Genomic DNA, 24,801 nt, shown 5'->3' on the forward strand with positions numbered 1-24,801 from the left:
TCCTTCGAACCCCTTGAGGTCACTTGCATCTCGTCAAACACACCCCACGAAAGTACGAAATCACAAGGCAAGGTTAGATACATCCCACTTGACCGTAGCATGCTTATGGAGTTAACTTGGATACTCTCCAAGCTCCACATACTACGATCTTCCAATCAATACTATGAAACATGCGGTTCGTTTTCAACGCACATGAACATAGATTTCTCTCTAAATGTCTCCTGAATACTAGCGAGTAGTGTCTTGACACCGCAACCATCCCTCTCAAGGGAATGGTGCTATTCTAACGCAACAACTCCTATAGGACAAGGTGCTTCGGTCTCCACTATCCTAGCTATTCGGTTAACAACCTCAACAAACTCAACCATAACAACCACAAAACTACAAGAAGGGAGAATCGAGAACATGCAAGAAAGAAAATCAAACATGCAAAACAAAAACCGGAACTCTCAATCACCGAGTAACCTTCCTAACTCGACTGATGGTTTCTACTCGGAAGCTCTCTCTCGGACTATCCTAAGGCTCGGCGATCTCTAACCCACTCGGGTTAAAAGGCTCGAATGATCACTCTCTCTCTCGGGTTAAGGACTCGAACGATCACTCTCTCTCACTCGGGTTAAGGACTCGAACGATCACTCTCTCTCACTCGGGTTAAAAGGCTCGAACGATCTCTCTTTCTCTCTCGGTTTGGGCAGAGTTTTGGTACGATGGCTCTTAAGGTTTAACTAAGGGAGGGTAAGGCTCTATTTATAGAGTGAGGACTCGTGTAAGAGAAGTGAGACAAAACTTGGTCACCAAGTTGGCCCTAGGACGAAACTTGCTCACCAAGTTGGCTAAGGCGTGGGCTCTAATTCGGCTTGCATGGCTCGGGACGAAACTTGGTCACCAAGTTGGCTTCGCCCAAATGGATTCGGCTCCAAGTTTTTAGACTTAGGCTCTACTCTAGCTTCCGCGGATTATAAATACCTGGCCCTTGCCTTCTTTTCTCGCACCATTCTCTCTTCTTCTTCTTTCGCCCTTCTTTCTTGTCTGGGATCAACGCGCGGGATACTACATTCGCCCCTCCTTATAGGAATTCGTCCCGAATTCTTAGAGTATTGGATGGACCGGCCTCATTGTCATCTCCTTCTTCTGTGTCGAACAATTGAGGATATTTTGCCCGAAACTTTTCTTCATCCTCCCATGTAATTACTCGTCGGTTTTGTTTTCCCCAAAATAGTTGAACTTGAGGAATTAACCGTTGTTTTAACTTTCGAATGCGCTGTTCTCCGATCTCGAGTGGCCCTTCCGGATAAGTGAGGTTGGTCTTCAATTCGGGTATCGGTTCGGAAATTATAGCATCGGGATTTGGCACATGCCTTTTTAATTGAGACACATGAAACACCTTGTGAAGTCGCATGTTTTGTGGCATATCTAACTTATATGCAACCTCACCAACTCGACTCATAATTTGATAATGACCAATATAACGTACTGCCAGTTTCATTTCTTATCATTCTTGCATACTTTGCATGATTAGGATAGCTTTGCATACATATTGCATTTCTGAGTTGTTTTCAGGTGATTTGGAGCTGTTTGCGAGCAAATTGGAAGAAGCGAGCCAGAACCAGAGGACATACTCGACCCCCAGGCCGAGTACATCCAGAACAATACTCGACCCCCTGGTCGAGTGACTTTGGAGCCATTCTACCCATCTACTCGACCCCCAGGTCGAGTAACTACAGCTCAGGCCACTTGATGACATTACTCGACCCCCTGGTAGCGTATCACTTTGCCACACCACCTGACCACACTCGGCCGTTCACTCCACCACGTTACTCGACCCCCTGGTCGAGTATCATCACTCATCACGAACACCATCACTCGACCAAGCACTCGATCACATCTTCGGAGTCTACTCAAATCCGCACTCAACCAGACAAGATGAACACAAGGAAGAGAAGAGGAGAAGATGAAGTGTTTGGAAGCGGCCTGGAGCCCCATCGGATCACGAAGCCCATCTCGGCCCATTATCACTCTATGGGCCGGGCGATTAGGTTATTGGCTTGTCTACTGTCATTTTATTTCGTTTTGTATAAATAGATGTATTAGGGTTCTGTCCTGAGACATCTAGTCGACTTTGAGTTTTTGCTTCAGTTTTATTTTCTGTTTTACTCTTGCTGCGCCGCTTTTGCTTCTGCAACCTGTAATTCAAGATTTTTCCAAGTTATTCAGATTTCGCATTTGATTTGACCTGTCATCTACTCTTTATCTCTTTACTTATGCAATATTATCATTTACCTGCGTTTACGTCTTTGAGCATGTTGTCTGAGTAGTGACATAAAGTTCTTAAGGATGGGATAGAGTAGTTGTGGAATCTGTAGTCTGTAGAATGGTTAAGTTTTAGAATTGATTGAATCCCTTCAGGACTAGTTGTGTTTACTGCTTATTTCTTTCTGATCAACTGGAATTCGATCCCAAGCATTCCCGCACCCAGAAGGTGTTCGATGGAATGCTTGATCCTCTAGTTCCTGAGATATTCGTCTCTATCCCAAGGGATTGGCCGTTTAGAGCGTTTATTGACTTTATCAGTCTGTTCTTATTGCCTGCATAGTTAGATTTCGTTAATGGGAATGAGTCTAGGCTAGCTTTGCTTGAGGATTTCTATCACGGGAGTGAATTAATCTCTTGTTGAACCTGTTGTCTAGGATAGCTTGATTGGCTTGTTAACCATTCGAATAGGCTAGGATACCACTCTATTCGATTACCCCATCCTTAGGAATTTCTCGTCTATCTGATTTCTCTGTTTTATCGTTATCGCTTAATCGTTCTCATTGCATGTTTCTTAGTTTTTGCAATTACTCGACCAACTTACTCGACCATACCCAGTGTCTGGCAACAGACTGTGCAGTCGAGTACAGTTGTCTCGTTTCCTATCTGTTACTCGACCAGTATACTCGACCACACCTAGTGTCTGGCAACAGACTGTGCAGTCGAGTATAGCTGGTTCATATCCTGTCTGTTACTCGACCACATCCTACTTCTGGCATCAGCTTGTTGTGGTCGAGTGATTTTAGTAATTCTGTTATTGTTTCTGTTTTCTGCATGTTCGCTTAGGACTGTTAGAAACCCCAAAACTGTTATTGCTTGGCTTGACTTAGTGACTTCTGATCACATCTCATCTGTTTGCATCACACCCATTTGGATTGACACCCTAAGTACTACAACGACATGATAGTGCTATAGGATTTATTGATTAAAAACCTATTATCATCGCGTATGAACTGGATTTTCTCTACCGCCTCATCAACTATCCATTGATCGAATTTGGTTCTTTCTCCTACTTCCGTCCAGCAGAGCGGGGTTCTACAAGGTCTTCCACACATAGCTTCGAATGGTGACATACCAATACTTGAATCGTAGCTGTTGTTGATGCCACGGTAGTCGATACATAAACGCATGCTTCCATCTTTTTTCTTCACAAACAACACCGGGGCTTCCCATGGTGATGAACTCGGGCGTATGAATCCTTTCTCAAGAAGATCTCCTAATTGTTGTTTTAACTCTGCTAACTTGGCAGGCGCCATTCGGTAAGGGGACTTGGCAATTGGGGTAGCTCCAACTTCGAGATTAATGGCAAATGGATTGCTCCGGAGCGGCGGCAAGCCTTCTAATGCTTTAAGCACATCCGCGAATTCTCCTACAGTTGGAATGTCTTCCACTTTTGTGTCCTCCTCATTATCTCCACCAACCGTGGTAAGGTTACTAGATATGCTTCTCCTTGGACTAGCATACTCTCGACACGAATGGTTGATTCAAAAACTGCTCCGACACTCGGGCTCACTCCGATATAAACTAACTTGGTTTGGCCTCCTAACTCGAACACCACTCTACTCTTAGCACCCTCTATCCGGGCATGGTATCCGGATAACCAATCCATTCCCAAAATCACCTCAAACTTCCTCATGGGCATAATCAAAAGGTTTGCGGGTAAGGTTGTCCGAAGGATTACTACGGGTACTTCTAATAGGATTCTACGGGTTTGAAGGGGTGGTTGGTCACTCGCGGTATGGATAAGGATATTAACTTCCTTTTCCTCAAAAATTGTGGTGAACTTTGCGACCACCTCAGGCGTAATGAAGCTATTGGTGGCTCCCGAGTCAAATAACACATACGTGGGTACACCACCAACACTTACAGTCCTTGGCAACGCATTCACACACACCGGTCAAAACATTCTCACAATTCACACACATCTGAAAACTACTTTTAAAAGAGAGTTAGAACCCATACAAACCTGTTACGGGGCCTTTAAGAGGTCCTGGGGTTTCTGTCGATTCTAAATGTAACGCGTACACATTAGCAACCGTCGCTTGACGTTTCGCCGAGGGTCCTCTTGCTCCTGATGCTGGCGGGGGTCGTGAGTTGTGTTGAGTGTTGGGTCCCGTGGGTTTCCTTGGACACGCGTGAGAGTAGTGGTCTTGACTTCCACACCAAATAAATGGCCCTTTGGATTCACTTGGCATGTCTTCTTGCTCAGACAAACATTGGAACGATGCCCTTCTTCACCGCATGAATAGCATGTGACATACGCCGCCGTTGGTTGGGTAACCACAGGGCAAACTCGGGCGAAATGGCCTATCTTTCCGCATGTGTAACATCCCCTTGGATCAAAATCGTTTCTTCTCCTATCGTTGTTATAGCTCGCCCTTGTTCTTCCTCGATCATAGTCTCTCTCCAGATTTGATGTGAATTTAGGAGCGTTGTTTTTGGTCTCCGCGTTATTAGTCTTCTTTCCTCCCGTTCGTTCGCTTTCCTTGTTCACACTCTTCTCCAATTCAATACCCTCCTCAACGTTCACTGCCCGTTCGGTTAGCTCATTGACACTTATATATGTGATCGCTTGTAGTCGGCCCCATATCTCTGGCCTGAGTCCTCTCAAGAACCTTCGCACCATCAACGCTTCATCATCTTGTCCGTTGTATAGGTACCTCCTTAGTCGCGTAAAAGCTTGCTTGTATGATCGGACACTCCTTGCCTCTTGTGTTAGGTTCATGAATTGCTGCTCCAATCAATCACGGGCCTCTGGTGGAAAGTACTTCTTTTCAAATTCTCTTCTAAAAGCTTCCCACGATATCATTTGGTCTTGGTTCCTGGCAGTGACGCTCTCCCACCAAATTCGTGCAACCTCGTCCAAGAAGTTAACCGCGATCTGTCTCTTGAAGTTGTCAGGACATCGAGAAATCTCAAAATTCCTCTCAAGATTTCGTAGCCACTTGTTTGCCACTACCGTGTTTTGTTCTCCTTTAAACACGCGAATTCCTAAGTCTCTAATCATCATCACGAGCTTCAGGAACTTTGCGGATGGTGATTCCTCTAGCTTGCTTTCTTGAATTTGTTGTTAATGTTGTTGTGTTTGAATCATGTGACCCAATAGACTCTAAATAATATCCAAGGTCTGCTGCGTCTCGGGGGCTCCTTGGTTCCCGGCTCCGGGGATAGGATTTCCATGGTTTTGCTCGATCGATGGGGATTGTACAGGGTTATGCGATCGGGACCGCAAGTAACTCTCGTTTGATGTATCGAAGAACATTGATCTAGGCGACGAGTGCCTGGGCGTGGAATCGGGGGTTTCCCATTCAGGTAATCCATACGGCTCCAAGTGAATATAATCTCCGTTTATCTCACCACTCTCACTCGGTATCCAATTGTCTGATTTTGGATACTGCGCAAAGTTTCCACGACTCGACATCACATCTCTCGACTGGTTCTCATCCGACCCCTGCCTTGACATCTGCATCCAATCCAACAACGATCTTAGGTTTCTAATATTCCCCTCACCCTCTATCCTAATAGTGGTGAACGATCCGGATTATCCTAAGTGCCTTTTGCGACCATTTACTCGATACAACGTTTGAAAAACCCGATCCTAAAAAGCATCAAAATCATGCTCTGATACCACCCGTTGTGACGCCCCTAGTCCGCACTAGAACTCGGCCAGTCCAGCACGGTCCAGAGACGCCACAATGAAAATGAATTCCCATAGAGTAGCCGAGGTTCAGAAACACATTCCGAACGGTAGCCCACTCAAGGTTACCCATTTCCCCATTTGGGATCCATTTAGGCTTGCCAACCCTCACTTCACCCAAATGTTGTGTCGACTCGAACAAATTCTTATCAGTTTGAAACCCGTATACTTTAAAATAAATACCGATTTCATTATCATAGAGTTACTAAAATACAAGGAAAAACCACAACATAAACATCGTTTTTATGGCCAAGGCATGAGGCCCAAAAGTACACGACACGAAAATACATACTTTAAGTTTTACAAAAGGACACTGAAAAACTACTCCGGGTTCCCTAGTGTTCACCTCTCCCTCTAATCCCCTCTAAGGTTACCTGCAAAACAAGTAGAGTCATGAGTAATCTAGCATTACTCAATGAGCTTGGGTTCCCCAAGGAAACGTTACTCTAATCCCCACCCATAATCCTCAAATGCAAAACATAAATAATCAAGAAGAAGATAACATAAATAATCAAGAAGAAGAGTACACAGAGAAGGTAGCAAGCAACACACAACACAACAAGAAGATAACGTTTCTTAAAGTTTTAATTAGGGTCCGGATGCACTACCTTCCTCAACACATAGTCAACACCCGAGTTATAACCACAAAGGCATATAACCGGAACATCACCTTGGCTACACCGTCGTGTAAGCGACACCGGCCCTTGGGTAGCTAACCCAGTCTCTCCGGGTCCTTTGAACTCCTTGAGGTCACTTGCATCTCGTCAAGCACACCCCACGAAAGTACGGAATCACAAGGCAAGGTTAGATACATCCCACTTGACCGTAGCATGCTTATGGAGTTAACTTGGATACTCTCCAAGCTCCACATACTACGCTCTTCCAATCAACGTTATGAAACATGCGGTTCGTTTTCAACGCACATGAACATAGAGTTCTCTCTAAATGTCTCCCGAATACTAGCGAGTAGTGTCTTGACATTGCAACCATCCCTCTCGAGCGAATGGTGGTATTCTAACATAACCACTCCTATAGGGCAAGGTGCTTCGGTCTCAACTATCCTAGCTATTCGCTTAACAACCTCAACAAACTCAACCATAACAACCACAAAACTACAAGAAGGGAGAATCGAGAACATGCAATTAAGAAAATCAAACATGCAAAACAAAAACCGGAACTCACAATCACCGATGAACCTTCCTAACTCGACCGATGGTTTCTACTCGGAAGCTCTCTCTCGGAATATCCTAAGGCTCAGCGATCTCTAACTCACTCGGGTTAAAAGGCTCTAACGATCACTTTCTCTATCGGGTTAAGGACTCGAACGATCACTCTCTCTCACTCGGGTTAAGGACTCGAACGATCACTCTCTCTCATTCGGGTTAAAAGGCTCGAACGATCTCTCTTTCTCTCTCGGTTTGGGCAGAGTTTTGGTACGATGGCTCTTAAGGTTTAACTAAGGGAGGGTAAGGCTCTATTTATAGAGTGAGGACTCGTGTAAGAGAAGTGAGACAAAACTTGGTCACCAAGTTGGCCCTAGGACGAAACTTGCTCACCAAGTTGGCTAAGGCGTGGGCTCTAATTCGGCTTGCATGGCTCGGGACGAAACTTGGTCACCAAGTTGGCTTCGCCCAAATGGATTCGGCTCCAAGTTTTAAGACTTGGGCTCTACTCTGGCTTCTGCGTATTATAAATACTCGGCCCTTGCCTTCTTTTCTCGCACCATTCTCTCTTCTTCTTCTCTCGCCCTTCTTTCTTGTCCGGATCAACGCACGGGATACTACAATGGCTCTCTTACCTTTTGCAATTTCAGCTCTTCTTCTATCACGAGCTAGGACTTGTTGACTGAACCGCCTGAACCGCCTGTACTATTCCATCTCCCTCTCAGGCCTAGTTGACCAAGATTCAGCTTCATCTACGTTGAAATCGGCATCCATTGAAGATTCGTTGCTGTTTGAACTCACGGTGTTACTGAACTCTTAGAAACCAAAACCGAAGATTAATAGGTGAGTCAAAAACAAGAAGAAAAATCTTGTGGGTTTGGTCGAGTGAAATGGGGATGAGTGATTCTTGAAGAAAACTGAAGATTGAAATTTTGGGAATGATTTTGCTAAAGGAATCGAGTGAGAGAGATGATGGTTAGGTGCCCCCAAAACAGAAAAAGAAAAGAGGGTGAAAGCCTTATCTTTGATGTCAATTTGAATAAGTGGAGGAGGATGGTCTCCCATGCTTTCTTGTTGGGACAAAGGGGGTTGACCAAATAGTTTTGAGCACAATGGGTTAATGCATTATCCGACGAGTAATAAAGTGATGGGAAAACAAGTGGGCCACTCGATCACCATGCTTGGTCGTCTAGTCACTATACTCGACCAGTTGATAGAGTAAATTGATGATGCAAATTTACTCGACCAATTGATAGAGCAGATATTTCTTGATGACAGACTCCATAGCTCTACAAATCCTGATTTATTTCTTGAACACCAAAAACACTAAAAAGCATGGGATTTACTCCCAAGTGAGCTAGTCTAAAGTCTTAAGCTAGACTTCTTACTATTTTCGGCACAGATGGGCTCCTGGAGGTGAACTGTAGTTCCTTCAGGAATAGGGCAATCTGCCATGTAACGCTTGACCAACCCTCTACCCATTCACAGTAAATTCATAACTTCCCTTCCCGATAATAGTAATTGCCCCATATGGCAATACTTCTTTTATGGTGTAAGGTCCAGACCACCTAGATTTTAGCTTTCTTGGAAACAACTTGAGCCTGGAGTTGAATAGCATAACTTGGTCTCCAATGTTGAAATCTTTTGGTGAGATTTTTTTTTCATGAAAGGCTTTTGTTCTTTCTTTGTAGATTTTCGAACTCTCATATGCTTCCAGTCTAATCTCTTCCAATCCATGCAAGTCGACTGCTCTTTTTCTTGACCTCCCTTGATTTCCAAGTTCAAAAGTTTTGTTGCCCAAATGGCTTTATATTCCACTTCGACTGGTAGATGACAAGATTTTCCATATAGCATCTAGAATGGGGTTCTTCCAATAGGCGTTTTGTATGCGATTCTATAGGCCCATAAAGTCTCATCAAGTTTAGCTGACCAATCCCTTCTTAAGATACCAACAACCTTTGTGAGAATAGCTTTGATCTATCTGTTCGATACTTCCACTTGGCCACTGGTCTGAGGATGATAGGGAGTGGCAACCTTATGCTTAACCCCATGTTTTCTCAATAGACTTTCAAAGACCTTGTTTATAAAATGTGAGCCTCCATCACTTATCACCTTCGGGATACCATATCTGGGAAAAATAATGGACTTAAACATTTTCAGGACTACTTTGTGATCGTTGGTTGGTGCTGCTATTGCTTTCACCTACTTGGAGATGTAATCCACTTCTACCAGGATATAATCATTTCCATATGAGGGAGGGTTGAATGGACCCATGAAGTCTATTTCCTACACATAAAAAACTTCTACCGCAAAAAATGGGATTTTGTGGCATCTCATTCCTCCTGGATATGTTCCCGACTCTTTGGCATGGATCGCATTTTGCTATAAACTCCTAAGTATCTTTGAACATTGTGGGCCACCAAAGACCTGCCGGCAACACTTTCTGGGCAGTCTTGAAGGTGGCGAAATGCCCTCCATAGGTGGAGCCATGGCAATGTTCCAGTATACCTTGAACTTCTTCTTCAGAGACACACCTCCTGAATAGTCCATCACTCCCCTTTTCATACAGGTACGGTCCATCCCAATAGTAACTAAGGGCCGGAAAACTTATCGACTTCTGAATCAGATCTTTTTGCGGGTTTTCCTCGGCTATGCTAACTTAGAGCAAATTTTTGGGTGAAGGTTTCTTATGAGGGTCGACAGTATTTATAGGGTCTCTGTGGGTTCTGAAATCCACACTAGAGATTTGTAATTGAGATTATGAGAAAGGAGGGCTAGATCTTCACAAGAACCTTGAGAGTTATATTGCTAAGAACAAATAGACTTTTTGTATTGATTATGACCAAGCTTTTACAATGTGAAAGGAGATTACAAGTGTAAAAGTATAAGTGTGAATGTAAAGATGAGTTGAATGTGTTTTCCAAGTCGTCCTTGCTCCCTTAAATAGGTCTACGCACGTGGTAGCTCCGTCCGGGATCTGTGGAGATTCTCCTGGATATTCGGCAGGTCAGTTCCGAGATATCAGGTCCTCTCCGCGAATATCCCCCTGTTAGTTCCTAGGTTGTTATTCGCTTATCTTCCTTCATCAGGTGAACAGGCTTATTAGGCCCAAGTACCCATTCGCGTATGTGGACTCATCAGTTGCATAGGTCCTCTACTTGGTGGGCTTTGTGGGCTGGCTTGGTATTTTTGCAGGTGGATTCCTGGAGGGGAATCCAGCTCCAACATTTGCCCCCCAACCCATTGAGTGAGTAGGCGAACTCGATGAAGGTAAGATTGCGAAAATATTCTAGATGAGATGATAGATATGATAAGATCAGTCAGTTTTGAGGATAAAGTCAATAAAACGATTTAATTTCAGGTTCCTGAACTGAAAGATATTGAGTAGATACGCGAGATAAGTTGCGGTTGACGTGGATGACTGAGATCGAGCGTCTCTTCAGCGCCCCGCATCTGACGGTCCAGATCAGGCGCGGGGAAGAGATCTCTGTAATCTCGAAAATCGTGATGATGATTGCTACTTTAAATAACTTCCCACCTCTCCACTTGATTTTATGTCAACTCACACGACTCTCAAGGTAACTTCTCTCCATCTTAACTATTTACTGCGTTTATTTTTCGTTTTTAGAGATAGAAACTTTCATCTTTTCTCTGCTATCTCTATCGTTTTCTTTCTCTGCTGCTCCCTTCTTTCTCGATCTGCCCTCTCTGTTCTTTCCTTCATCTCTCCCATCTTTTTCCTTCGAAATCAAGAGATGAGCGACCTAGAAGATTCTCTGAACAAGAGCAACCATAGTTACGGTGATGACGAGAGTTCGTCAAAGATGAGGTCAGCGGCGTCACCGCAGCAAGGATACAGGCGCGTTATAACCCTAGGCAGAATGGGTCCAATACGTCGGCCGTCGACTAGAGCCGACAAGCCGAAGAAGAAGAAAGCTCCCAAGCAAAAGGGAGGCGCACCGATTACAAACAACGACCTGGTCGACCTTCGGAGGAGATGCCAGGTTCTGGCAGAGGTGACTTTGATACTCCCAAGGCCGTCGCTGTCACCTAAGAACGTGCCGGCCAGGTGGTGCTGTGCTTACGCGAATTTCTTTGAGAAATGTGGCCTATTTTTCCCGATTCCGGCGTGCATCCTCGATGCTATATTGCCTTTGCTTCGCCTTTCCTCAGATGTGCCCGAATTTCGTCTGCCATGTACTGGCGTTATTTACCCGGGCCCGGGAAATAAACAGAAAAATCGGCTGCCATGACCTCCTTCAGCTTTGCCATGTCAAGACGAATGCAAGGAGCGACCAGGGGACGTACTACAGCAGCGCTTGTCTCGGATCTCTGATCCTAGGCGGTTTGAAGGCCTTTCGAGACACCAATTGGCGATCCAAGTACTTATTCTTCAGAGTGGACCGTCATTCAATCGCCAGTTTTGACTTGGCAAGAATTATGAGGACCTAGTCCACTAACCTAGGTCTGATGGAGACCAAAGTTTTGACCTTTATTGTTTTTGTCGAATCCTTGATTACTTATGTTGAATACTAGTACTGCTACTAATATTGCTTGTCTTTTGATGGTTTTGCAGCAAGAACCAAAGAGGTTACCTTGTCAGAGACGGAACTCGAGCTGTTAACCCTTCTCCGACGTGGTCAGACCGACTGGGCCACATTCAGCAAGGATCGCATAGTAGCTGCTCTCCCCGTAGCTCTAGTAGTTCCAGCAATTGCCCTTCCGGCAGCGCAGCGAGGTCCGATCGAAGAGGTCGCGCAGGTTGAACCGAACCCCGAGGCAGATCTGCCTATAGGTACGAGTTTCATCATTTTTTTTGTTTTTATGCACGAGTCATTGTGCTAGCTGCGCGATCGAGCTGCTAAATAACAAATGTCGTGCTTTATTTGTCCAGTTCCTCCCGATTCCAGCTCTACTTCAGACCTCCCGCTCATTTCCAGAAGAAGAATGAGGCGACCAAGTCTTCGTGTTCAACGACCCAACGCCGGGGCTCCTACTCGTGCTGGTGATTTTCGGCCGCTGCTCGAAACAGTCTAGCTGTCTCCAGCACATCTGTCTCGGCTTCTCATCCTTCGCTTCCTGAGATCAATACCAGGACCTCTGCTGCAGCAGGTCAGGCAGATAACAATCAGGTCGCTCAGGTCTCTAAGCCATCTCGGGCTGTTCGTTCTGATGGTGCACCATCTTCTCCGAAGAAAGCTCAGACCCAGCCGGAGGTGCGCCCGATGGCTGAGCTGGTCATGATTGATCAGGAGGTCGCCCCTCCTAGAGAAGAGAGGGTGGAACATGCGGCTGCTAACCAGGAGGCAGCAATGTCTGCAGACAGGCGGTCATCAGGTAGGTCCCAAGGTGGAGGTCGAGGATCAATAGGTGGGGGCAGGTCTTCTTCCGAAGGTCCAAACCGGTCTCAAGAAGTGAGGTAGACGTCTAATTCTGGTGGAGGGTCTGCGGGAAGCAGGCCCTTCCATTGGTCTTACACTCACGACCGTGATCTTCCGATCGTTGAGGACGAGGCCGAATTGGCGAATCTGCTTTGCCACATCAAAGGGAGGAACTGGCAGGTTCCCGGTGTGAAGAACATGGCCGAGGCGGCGGCTTATGCCGACATGATGGCGAAGGAGGGCTAGGGAATAATCGACAATTGGCTCGTTCTAATTTCATTCTTATGCCAGTTCTAATCTCCGTTTTGCCTTTGGCAGACGATAGCTGCTACGAACAAGCTGGTTGCTCTCTAGGACCCTCATTCTGGAGCTGACAGCGAGTGGGAAGGCTGGTCAGGAACGCGAGGTCTCGTTCCAGGTATGCTTCGATTATGATTTGTTTGTATATATTTTATCGATGATGTGATGGTTCTTACCTGGCTGTGATTTCAGGCGGAGATCGAGAAGTTGAAAATGGAGCTGTCCACTTCGAAGGATCTCGAGAAAGGTTATGTGGAGAAGATCGGGGCCATGGAAATTGAGATCGGGGGATTGGAGGCAGATAAGCAGACAGCGAGGAACCAGATTCATCACCTGACCGAGAAGAAGGATGAGCTTTCTAAAAGAGTGTTGGGTCTTACTTCAATCGCGCAGGGAACGAAGAAGGCGGTTCACGATGCTAAGGTTGATCTAGCTGCTGCGTATTCGAAGTTGCTAGCTGGGATCAAGGAGAAGTGGATTGCCAAGAAGGAGTTCACCGTACCGGAAGGTCAAGCAGCCGAGGTGGAATCGAACTTGGCTTTGATCGACCAGATCACGAAGGCTGCTATCAATCTGCCAGATTTTGGGAGCTGGGTTTGTGGTATCGCCAGATCGCGAATGAAACCTTTCTTTCTTCCTTGTTTTGTATGTTGCGTTTTGATGGCGAAAGAAGGAGTTAGATATGGCTGTCGTAGGTGAGCTCCGATGAAGTCGAAGTGATGTGTTTTTATAGGTAAGGTTCACTGTCGACTTTTTGGAAGCGAGATCACAAAGTGGATCCGCCAACATTCGGGTGTTGAGCTTTAGGTATCGTAAGATTACGAATGAGTTTTAAATCGTAGTGGAAACGATTGTTTTGCAAAACATGATATTAAGTATCAAAATTTTCTTTTATTCTAATCTCGAAATTGTTAAGTACAAATGAGGTAAAGCAAACGACGAACTGGTGTCTGGTCACCTGGAAGGGACCTGCTTGATATCGAGGGATAGTTGAACTGTTAGGTGAGCAGCTAACCTTCTTTGATGGAAGATGTGATGTCTGTTTACCTTGTTGAAGAAAAATGTTTCAAACGGAAGAGTTAAGATGGTGGATGCGTTCGAGGGGGGAACTGCCTACGTACCCGGTTAGGGGATCAAGCCTTATCGTAGTTCGATTGAAGTGGTGGCTGCGCTCTTAGGGGGAGCTGCCTAAGTACCCTGCCAGGGGATCAAGCCTTATCGTAGTTTGATTATTTTTGAGTACCTATTCGTGGTATATCTTGAGATACATGGCATTTCAAGGCCGTAACTCAGGTACTTTTGTTGATAACTTTTTCGAGCTTATAGACGCTGTCACGTACAACCTCGGTGATTCGATAGGGACCTTCCCAGTTAGTTCTCAGCTTTCCGGCGTTTAGCTCTCTCGTGTTGCTGAACACTTTTCGTAGAACGAGCTCTGCCACTTCGAATCTCCGAATTTTGATATTCGAGTTATAGTAGCGGGCGGAAGCTTGTTGATAGTTTTGAACTCGGATCATTGCCTGATCTCTGCGTTCATCGATGAAGTCCATGTTGTCCTGTAACATTTGCGTGTTCAGGTCCGAGTTAACAGGATTGGTGGTCCTTCTCACGCTTGGTACTATGGTTTCGACATGGATTACTGCTTCTAAACCATAGGCGAGAGAGAAAGGTGTTTCTTGCGTTGATTTGCGAGGTGCAGTTTGGTAGACCCAGAGAACTCCGTGGAGTACGTCGGACCACATTGATTTTTTGGAATCATGTCTTTTCTTGATGTTGCTAAGTATAGCTTTGTTGGCGGCTTCTGCCTGTCCGTTACCTTGTGGGTAACAGGGGGTGGATGTGGTAAGACGGATCTTCCACTTGTCGCAGAATGCTTTGATTTTTCCCGAGGTGAGGTTAGTCTTATTATCGGTGACGATCTCATATGGTATGCCATGTCGGCATACGATATTTTCCCACAGGAAGTCCTCAACTTGTTTCTCGGTTATCTCTTGGAAGGCTTTAGCCTCAATCCATTTGGTAGAGTAGTCGGTGAGGACCAGCAGGTTTTTTAGTCTTTTCTTCCCACCGGAGGCTTCCATGGGACCTACAACGTCCATGGACCACTTCATGAACGGGTAAGGAGAAGATATCGAGGACATTTCCTTGGGAGGTTGGTGCAGAGTAGGTGCGTGTTGTTGGCACTTATCGCACCTGAGTGAATGAGCTATGCAATCGGCTAGCATGGTTGGCCACAAGTAGCCTTGCTTTTTGATTCTGAGGGCGAGGGTACGTCCACTGCAGTGGCTACCACATTGTCCTTCGTGCATGCTTTTCATGAGGTCTTTTGTTTGTGGCCCGTAGGTACACACCATGTAGGGACCTTCGATGCTGCGTTTCATGAGCCTCCCTTCCATGATGCAGTACCTTGCCCTCTGGGCTTTGAGTTTTCTGGTCTCCCACTTGTCGGGAGGTGTGATCCCTCGTTCGATGTAATCGATGATTGGGATTCTCCAGACGTTGTATGTTTCAGGTTCATACAGGGCAGGTTGTTCGGGGATTTCAAGCTCAGGCTCCTCCTCTATTGCACTTGCCTCCGCGGCTGCTGCGAGAGCTCTAGCTGCGGCGGTGGTGCTTCGGGTTACTCTCGTGAAGTTGCAAGTTGCGGAGGTTTCCGGCCCAGCATGTTTAACCGTTAGGTCGATGCTTGGGTGTTCTATTCCTTCGACCGGGATAATTCTTTTGACGAAAGGATCTGACGTAGAAGCGAGAACTGCCAAGGCGTCTGCAGAGGTGTTTTCTCCTCTGGGGATCCTGGTTAATTCAAACAATTCGAACTGTTGGTTCAACGTTTTGACTAGTTCGAGGTACGCTTCCATGCGCTCATCTTTAGCTTCGTATTCCCGGTGGAACTGGCAGGTGACGAGTTGGGAGTCGCTATGGACGTGTATTTCGCGGATCCCCATTCCTTGAGCTAGCTTAATGCCAGCAATGAGGGCTTCGTACTCAGACTCGTTGTTTGATGCGTTGAATCCAAGTCGAAACGATTGTTCGATGACTTCCCCGGTGGGGGAGGTGAGTTGTATTCTTACTCCAGATCCTTGTCAGTTGGAGGAGCCGTGGACATGGAGGAGCCATTTCTTATTAGAGTTGGTTCCATCCAGGTCCGCTAACGGGGCTTGATTATAAAGTCGGCTAGGACCTGTGCTTCCAAGCTGGTTCTGGTGCGATTTAGAATGTAGAATGGGTCGGACTATGTAGAATGGTTCTGATTGGTTGGGACGTCATCATATGATGGGGAGTGATTGGAAATATGGTCTCAGTTTTCGAGTTGACATGACTACGGCCAGTGCAAGTTTTTCCATTGCTGGATAACGGGTTTCAGCTTCTATCAACGTTTTCCTAACGTAATAGATCGGTTTTTGTCCTTCGTGATCGTCTCTCACCAGGACACCTGTTATCGCGGTTCGTGAGAATATCGTGTACAGGTACAACGGTTCTCCTTCTTCGGGTTTTGCGAAATGGGTGGTTCAGACAGGTATGCTTTTAATTGCTTGAAGGCTTGTTCGCAGTCCTCATTCAAGTTGAACTTTTTCTCCTTTCGGAGGAGGTGATAGAAAGGGACGCATTTGTCGCTGGACCTGATATGAACCTGTTGAGGGCGGCGATATGGCCAGGTAGTCGTTGGACCTCCCGTGCCGTTTTTGGTGATGACATTTCGATGAAGGCAGCGATCTACTAAGGATTGGCCTTGATGCCTCTTTCGGTTACTAGGTATCCGAGGAATTCTCCTGATGGAACTCCGAAAGAGCATTTCTCGGGGTTTAGCTTCATTTTGAATTTGTTTAGGATTTTGAAGCATTCTCTTAATTGTGGGACGTTGTCTTTTTCGTGAGCTGATTTGACCAGCATGTCGTCGATGTAGACCTCCATCGTTTTACCTAGCTTGTCAGCGAACATTCTGTTCACCAATCGTTGGTAGGTAGCTCCAGCATTTTTTAAACCAAAGGGCATTACTTTATAACAGTAGGTGCCTTGGTCGGTAATGAAAGCTGTTTTTTCTTGGTCATCTCGGCGCATAAGTATTTGGTTGTACCCGGAGAATGCGTCCATGAAGGACAATAGTTCTTGTCCTGCACTAGCTTCGACCAGTCGGTCGATATGCGGGAGTGGGAAGCTGCCTTTAGGACATGCTTTAATCAGGCCGTAAAGTCGATGCATACTCTACACTTCCCATTTTTTTTTTAACGACGACTAGGTTGGCGAGCTAGTCAGGGTATTTTACTTCCCTTATCGATCTGATCTTGAGCAACCGGTCAACCTCATTGTTCACAGCTTTAGCCCTTTCGGGACCTAGCTTGCGATGTTTCTGCTTTATAGGTCGGTAGGTTGGATCGACGTTGAGTTCGTGTGAGGTTACCTCGAGGCTTATTCCTCGGAGGTTCGCGCTCGACCAGGCGAAGCTGTCTTTGTTTTCTTGGTGAAAGGTTATGAGATCCTCTCGTAATTCTGGGTCAAGGTCGTGACCTATCCCAACGCATCGTTTGGGATCTGATTCATCTATGCAGACCTGCGTTATCCACGATTTTCGAGGTCCACGTTGAGAAGGGTCAGAGGATCTGACTGTTTTCATTTCTGCGAGTTTGTCCTTTATCATTAGTACTATGGGGTCGGCTTTTTTGATATACTTGTAGCCACCCATATAGTATTTTGGGGAGCTCCGTTGGCTGCCGTATACGACTGCTATCCCCTTGTCGGAAGGGAATTTAATGCATTGGTGGTAGGTTGATGGGACGGCTTTCATGACGTGTAGCCATGGTCTTCCCACTATTGCGTTGAAAGGAGCTTTCTTATCGACCACGAGAAAGTTTGTGAGTTGTCTTACTCCTCGTGCGACGGTTGGGAGCTGGATGGTTCCTAGGGAAAAGGTCGTATCTCCAGCAAACCCGGTAAGTGGCGTTTTACTGCCTTGCAACTCGGAATCGAGGTGCCCTATTTTTTTGAAGGCGTCGTAGAAGTGTACGTCAACTGAGCCTCCCGTGTCAATCATTATACGGGAGAGTTCGTAGTTGCCTACGTCGATTTGAATAACGAGAGCATCATCGTGAGGTTTATCGAGGTCGGTGGTTTCACTTTCCCAGAATGCGATCTGGTGATCAGGTCCCATCATCGGGCTTTTGCCTTTTGTGTAGGAATCTGCCTTCCTCTGATGAGTTTTGATCGAATTGATTGAGTCGTTGCAGAGCTGAGATCCTCCCATGATGAAATCGATGCGTTTCAGGGAGAGGTGCTCAGTTGCGTTTCTGCAGAATTTTAAGAGGCGTAATGGGAACCTCGTGTTTTTATTTTGCGGGGCGGGAGGAGGTGTACTGACTGACCTTTCTGTCCTGCCACCCAGATCAAGTTCTGCAAAGATTAGGTCTATGCGCTCTTTCCTAGCAGGTGGAGGAGAGTCACCTTCCTCCGGTGTTCGGTCCCGTTTCTTTCGTTTGGGAGTTTGCTCCTCCTTCTGCTCATCGGGAGGAGGGGTTTCGGCTTTGGGGTTTGAACCTTTTTTAGTTTTGCCCCCAGCTGCGATTAATTTTTTAACGGCGCGATATTCCTCGGTGGAATGTCTTCTTTTTTTTGTGGTACTTGCAATATTTTCCGAGATCAAGTTCTGGACTCTCATCCTCAGCTGCCTGTTATATTGCGAATAGGGTATGCTGCCCTTGCGTTTGGTTTTCCTTTTTGAAGGGTTTTTTAGTTGCAAGTGGGGCGTTTTGTGTTTTTGAATCTTAATGCTAGCAGAGCGAGCTCCTCTTCGGCTTTGGCGAAGTGGAGAGCTTTGTGAAGGGCATCGTCTAAAGAGACCGGTTGCATAACAGTGAGTTCCTCACGGAATCTAGAGGAAAACCACAAGCCGTTGCGAAGGGCGGCTATGGCTACCTCCTCGTTTAGGTTCGCAATCTGTGATTTGATTGCTTTGAATTTTTCGATGTAAGATCGCAGGGATTCTTTCTGAAGTTGGGTGAGACCCCTGAGTTCGGCTTCTGACGTCCTGTTTACGATGAGTACCGAGTACTCTTTTAAGAAAGCGGCAGCGAGCTGGTCAAAGGTATCGATAGAGTTCTTACAAGGGCGTGACCTACGAGGTTCTCTGCGAAGAAACGGCAATGACATGCTTCATTTTCTTCGTCCGTTAGGTACGCTTGTGTAATAGCCAGACGGAAGGCTCTCAGATGAGCCTTTGGGTCGCTTGTTCCGTCGTACTCCGGGAAACGGAGTCTCCCGATGTCTCGGATGCAACAATGGGCGATCCTATCCGTGAATGGGGTGCGCCTGGTTACTTCGTTCACTCGATCTATGTCGGGAGCATCGCTCACTGCTAGATGCATTCGTGAATGCATTTGAACCATGTTCGCATTTGTTTGAGCTGCGTAATTACGGAATGTTGCCATATCCACGACGTTACGCGGATCGATCGGTGCTCGGGGATCGGGTTGACCGTTAAGGAGGTCGCTTCCTGGTATCCGGGGAACGGATGGTGGATTGGCGATAGAGGTCCGTTCTTGCGTTGTGTTCCCGGGAACGCGGGAGCTGGACTCATTTGTTTGGTTTCTAGTCCACGTGTACCTCGGAGGCGAGTAGCCTAGCGGTAGTATAGGTGGGAGCGGTAGCCTTGGGAAGGTAGGCGTTGTACGTGTCTCATTCCCTGTTGCTTGGTTTTCGACGAGAATGTTCACTGGTGCCTGTAAAAAGGCGACCTGCCAGTTGATAGGTGGTGAGACCTCTCGGGGAGACGGTACCTTTCAAATCTAGGCAGGAATCCCAGTTTCGCGAGAGGAAATTTCCTTACCCGCGGTATCGCGCTTTACCTCCTGTGCCATGCGAGTGGAGTCGAGTCTCTGCTGACCCACAGACGGTGTTAGTTTCGGTGTTGGAATAATCTATTTCCGTCCCCACAGTCGGCGCCAAATGTGGGTTCTGAAAACTACACTAGAGATTTGTAATTAAGATTATGAGAAAGGAGGGCTAGATCTACACAGGAACCTTGAGAGTTATGTTGCTATATGAACTTTTTGTATTGATTATGACCAACCTTTTACAATGTGAAAGGAGATTACAAGTGTAAAAGTATAAGTGTGAATGTAAAGCTGAGTTGAATGTGTCTTCCAAGTCGTCCTTGCTCCCTTATATAGGCCTACGCACATCGTAGCTCTGTCCGGGATCTGCGGAGATTCCCCTTTGATATTCGGAAGGTCAGTTCCGAGATATCAGGTCCGCTCCACGAATATCTCCCTGTTATTTCCTAGGTTGTTATTCGCTTATCTTCCTCCAGTCCCAAGTACCCATTCGCGTATGTGGGCTCATCACTTGCGTAGGTCCTCTACTTGGTGGGCATGGTGGGCTTTGTGGGCTGGCTTGGTATTTTTGCAGGTGGGCTCCAGGAGGGGAATCCAGCTCCTACAGTCTTTAAGTCGGTTTAGCAAGCTGCTGCATCACTGGTGCCCCGCCGCTAGTTGCGACCCTCTCGGTTACACATGGCGCTGAGTCACGGCCAGGGACACCCTGCGCAGTCCGTTGGTCGACAGCCGTCCAGGGAGTGCTCGGGTGGCGAAAGCCGTCCAGGGAGTGCTCGGGTGGCGAAAGCCGTCCAGGGAGTGCTCTGGTGGCGACAGCCGGCCATGAGTCACTGCCCACGTGTCGTCGTACCGCAAGCAGCTCTGTGGCCGATCGGCAGCCACAAGATTATGGCGGCCCGACATGACTGTTTCTCAGCCAAAGAATGTTGGAGCAGCTTACCCACATGCTTGCCGCCTCAAGCTGGTAGATGACGTAGCTGATTTCTGGCAGCACCTTTGCTACACACGCCGGACATCGATCAAGCAAACGTCCACCTCACCCAATCTTAGGCCGCCGTAGGACGCTCACACTTTGTTCACGGTCATTTACGGGCATACCACGGGCATACCGCAGACGTACCACATGCATACCGCAGACGTAAGACAGGTATACCGCGGATGTACCACGGACATACCGGGGACGTACCACGGGCATAACACGGACGTTCACTGGCGTACCACGGACGTTCACGGGCGTACCACCGCCAAGGTCCTTGGTTAGTTTTCTTGTCCTTAAGAAAATGCAACGACCTAACTTACCCATCTTGCCCCAAATCTTGCCCGTCCATGAGTGATGCCATTTTACCCATTTTGGTGATGGCCTCCGCCCAACCTACTCAAGGTGAGGGTCATTACACCGGACGTAGAGACTTTAACCATCTAGTGGTCTTGTCGGCCAAAGAGAACGGACAAAGCTTACACTTTAACTAGTCTTTAGGTATTCGACGGGATTGTATAGTACTGCAGATTTCTTGGAAGAGGTCGATATGATCCATAGGGTGCTCTGTGTTCAAACCATGGAATTGGTTTTGCTTTACAAGGCCAATGATTTGAGGTTTGATCTCAAAATCTTGCCTAGGACTAGGGACTCATATTGTAGCTTGATAAGTAGGTTTTTACGCCTACTTATAAGCTGAAGTGAGGTCCAGTTCAATTTCCCATAAACATTAATATGTCGATGCAGCTATAGGGGGTGTCAATCCAGTCCATTGTTATTGCTAGCAATCAAGATGTGTACACAAGCAACTAAGTCAAACCAGATTATAAAGATGGTTGGTTTCTACTAACAATCCTAGGTCAGGATTCAAACAACGAAAATGAGAACTTTAAAAGCCCTACTCGATCATTGGGTCGAGTAGAACCAACAAGCAACAAATTTAAGAACTAAAATGCAATCAACAGGGATACAAATAACAGGTAAATAAAAGTGCAATCAGGGGGCGAGTACAAATAAATCTAAGAAGAATAGAAGTCCTAAGGATGGATTAATTGATAAGGGCAACTCTAGGGTTCATCAGGTGGCTAACAGGTGAAAGACAGATACCCTAGACGATAGATTCAAAAACTGGGTCAATCCACTCTCTTGATAGAGATCCTCATAACTCTACCACTTCCTAATCTCAATTCTCGTTGATGAAACATAGTAGAGCAGGGTTTAAGCAACAATCTACCAAAGCCAATAAACAAACTACCCAATCTCTTGGTCAAGTCTACAAAACTCTGGAATTCGTAGATCAGACATCCATTTGAACGTCTTTTGGACGCTGGACGTCTATGGTCGAATTTCCACATTAGCCAGCGAAAACCGCGTAGGGGCCAACGAATCCAGAAGGGATCTAACCTAATCTTAATCACCTGACTAACCTAAAAATTACCCTAATTTAATCCATCCTCAAGAACCCTAATCACTACTGGGGGTTCTGAAATCCACACTAGAGATTTGTAATTGAGATTATGAGAAAGGAGGGCTAGATCTTCACAGAAACCTTGAGAGTTATATTGCTAAGAACGAATGGACTTTTTGTATTGATTATGACAAAGCTTTTACAATGTGAAAGGAGATTACAAGTGTAAAAGTATGTGTGTGAATATAAAGCTGGATTGAATGTGTCTTCCAAGTCGTCCTTGCTCCCTTATATAGGTCTACGCACGTGGTAGCTCCGTCCGGGATCTGCGGAGATTCTCCTGGATATTCGACAGGTCAGTTCCGAGATATCAGGTCCGCTCTGCAAATATCTCCTCGTTAGTTCCTAGGTTGTTATTCGCTTATCTCCCTTCACCAGGTGACCGGGCTGATCAGGCCCAAGTACCCATTCACGTATGTGGGCTCATCAGTTGCGGAGGTCCTCTACTTGGTGGGCTTGGTGGGCTTTGTTGGCTGGCTTGGTATTTTTGTAGGTGGATTCCTAGAGGGGAATCCAGCTCCAACAGTCTTTAAGTCGGTTTAGCAAGCTGCTGCATCACCGAGCGGACATATAGGTCAGGAAAGATTGCGAAAATATTCTAGATGAGATGATAGATATGATAAGATCAGTCAGTTTTTATGATAAGATCACTTCGGCGCACCGCATCTGACGGCCCAGATCAGGCGCGAGGAAGAGATCTCTACAATCTCGAAAATCGTGGTGATGATGGCTCCTTTAAATAACTTCCCACATCTCCACTTGATTTCACGTTAACTCACACGACTCTCAAGGTAACTTCTCTTCATCTTAACTATTTACTCCGTTTAGTTTTCATTTTTAGAGATAGAAAAGTTTCATCTTTCTTCTACTATCTCCATCGTTTTCTTTCTCTACTGCTCCCTTCTTTCTTGATTTGCCCTTTTTGTTCTCTCCTTTATCTCTCCCGTCTTTCTCTTTCGAAATCAAGAGATGAGTGACCTAGAGGATTCTCAGAACAAGAGCAACCACAGTTACGGCGACGATGAGAGTTCGTGAGAGACGAGGTCGGCGGCGTTACCGCGGCTAGAACCTAGGCGCGTCATAACCCTAGGCGGAATGGATCCAATCCGTCGGCCGTCGGCCAGAGCCGACAAGCCGAAGAAGAAGAAAGCTCCCAGTCAAAAGGGAGGCGCGCCGATAACGAACAATGATTTGGTGGACCTCCGGAGGAGATGCCAGGTTCCGGCGGAGGTGACTGTAACGCCCCTGTTCTGTACTAGAACTCGACCAGTCTGGCATGGCCCGGGGACGTCACAATGGAAATGAGTTCCCATAGAGTAGCCGAGGTTCGGAAACACATTCTGACCCTTAGCCCACTCAAGGTTGCCCATTTCCCCACTTGGGATCCATTTAGGCTTGCCAACCCTCACTTCACCCAAGTGTTGTGTCGACTCGGACTAAGTCTTATCAGTTGAAACCCGTATACTTTAAAATAAATACCGATTTCATTACCAAAGAGTTACAAAAATACAAGCAAAAACCACAACATAAACATCATTTTTATGGCAAAGGCATGAGGCCCAAAAGTACACGATACTAAAATACATACATTAACTTTTACAAAAGGACACTGAAAAACTACTCCGGGTTCCCTAGTGTTCACCACTCCCTCTAATCCCCTCTAAGGTTACCTGCAAAACAAGTAGAGTCATGAGTAATCTAGCATTACTCAATGAGCTCAGGTTCCCCAAGGAAACGTTAATCCAATCCCCACATGAAAATCATAAATAATCAGAGAACACAGAGAAGGTAGTAAACCACACAAACACAACAAGAACATAACGTTTCTTAAAGTTTTAATTAGGGCCCGGATGCACTGTCTTCCTCTACAAATCGTGAACACCCGAGTTATAACCACAAAGGCATATAACCTGAACATCACCTTGGCTACACCTTCGGGTAAACGACACCGGCCCTTGGGTAGCTAACCCAGTCTCTCCAGGTCCTTCGAACCCCTTGAGGTCACTTGCATCTCGTCAAGCTCACCCCACAAAAGAACGGAATCACAAGGCAAGGTCAGATACATCCACTTAACCGTAGTATGCTTATGGAGTTAACTTGGATACTCTCCCAGCTACACACACTACGATTTTCAATGCGAATGAACATAGAGTCCTCTTACTAAGTCTACCAAATACTAGCGAGTAGTGTCTTGACAACGCAACCATTCCTCTCGAATGAATGGTGCTAAGCTAACACAACCACTCCTATAGGGCATGCTGCTTCGATCTTAACTATCCTAGCTATTCGAGTAAACAACCTCAACAATAACAACCACAAAACTAAGAGAAGAGAGAATAGAGAACATGCAAGAAGAAAAGAAATCAAACACGCAAAACAAAAACCGGAACTCACAATCACCGATGAACCTTCCTAACTTGACCGATGGTTTCTACTCGGAAACTCTATCTCGGACTATGCTAAGGCTCGGCGATCTCTAACTCTCTCGGGTTAAAAGGCTCGGACGATCACTCTCTCTCACTCGTGTTAAAAGGCTCTGACGAACTCTCTTTCTCTCTCGGTTTGGGTAGAGCTTTGGTGTGAAGGCTTCTAAGGGTTAAGTAAGGGAGGGTTGGGTTCTATTTATAGAGTGAGGACTAGTGTAAGAGAAGGAAGACGAAACTAGGTCACCAAGTTGGCTCT

The 24,801-nt window shown here is 46.2% G+C and overlaps 4 pseudogenes across 4 annotated transcripts; 1 reads left to right on the forward strand and 3 right to left on the reverse strand.

The window, feature by feature from the left end:
* Positions 1–1,035: 1,035 nt before the first annotated feature.
* AT5G33434 lies at positions 1,036–5,490 on the reverse strand (annotated as a pseudogene; the record flags this gene model as incomplete). The annotated part of the gene is made up of 1 exon: positions 1,036–5,490.
* Positions 5,491–7,804: 2,314 nt separating this feature from the next.
* Positions 7,805–9,820, reverse strand: AT5G33438 (annotated as a pseudogene; the record flags this gene model as incomplete). Its single annotated transcript has 1 exon — positions 7,805–9,820.
* A 1,105-nt stretch (positions 9,821–10,925) lies between these two features.
* Positions 10,926–13,560, forward strand: AT5G33442 (annotated as a pseudogene; the record flags this gene model as incomplete). The annotated part of the gene is made up of 1 exon: positions 10,926–13,560.
* A 580-nt stretch (positions 13,561–14,140) lies between these two features.
* Positions 14,141–21,818, reverse strand: AT5G33533 (annotated as a pseudogene; the record flags this gene model as incomplete). Its single annotated transcript has 1 exon — positions 14,141–21,818.
* Between the last annotated feature and the right edge of the window lie 2,983 nt (positions 21,819–24,801).

Source organism: Arabidopsis thaliana, chromosome 5 (genome assembly GCF_000001735.4).
Source record: "Arabidopsis thaliana chromosome 5, partial sequence".
Taxonomy (NCBI): Eukaryota; Viridiplantae; Streptophyta; class Magnoliopsida; order Brassicales; family Brassicaceae; genus Arabidopsis; species Arabidopsis thaliana.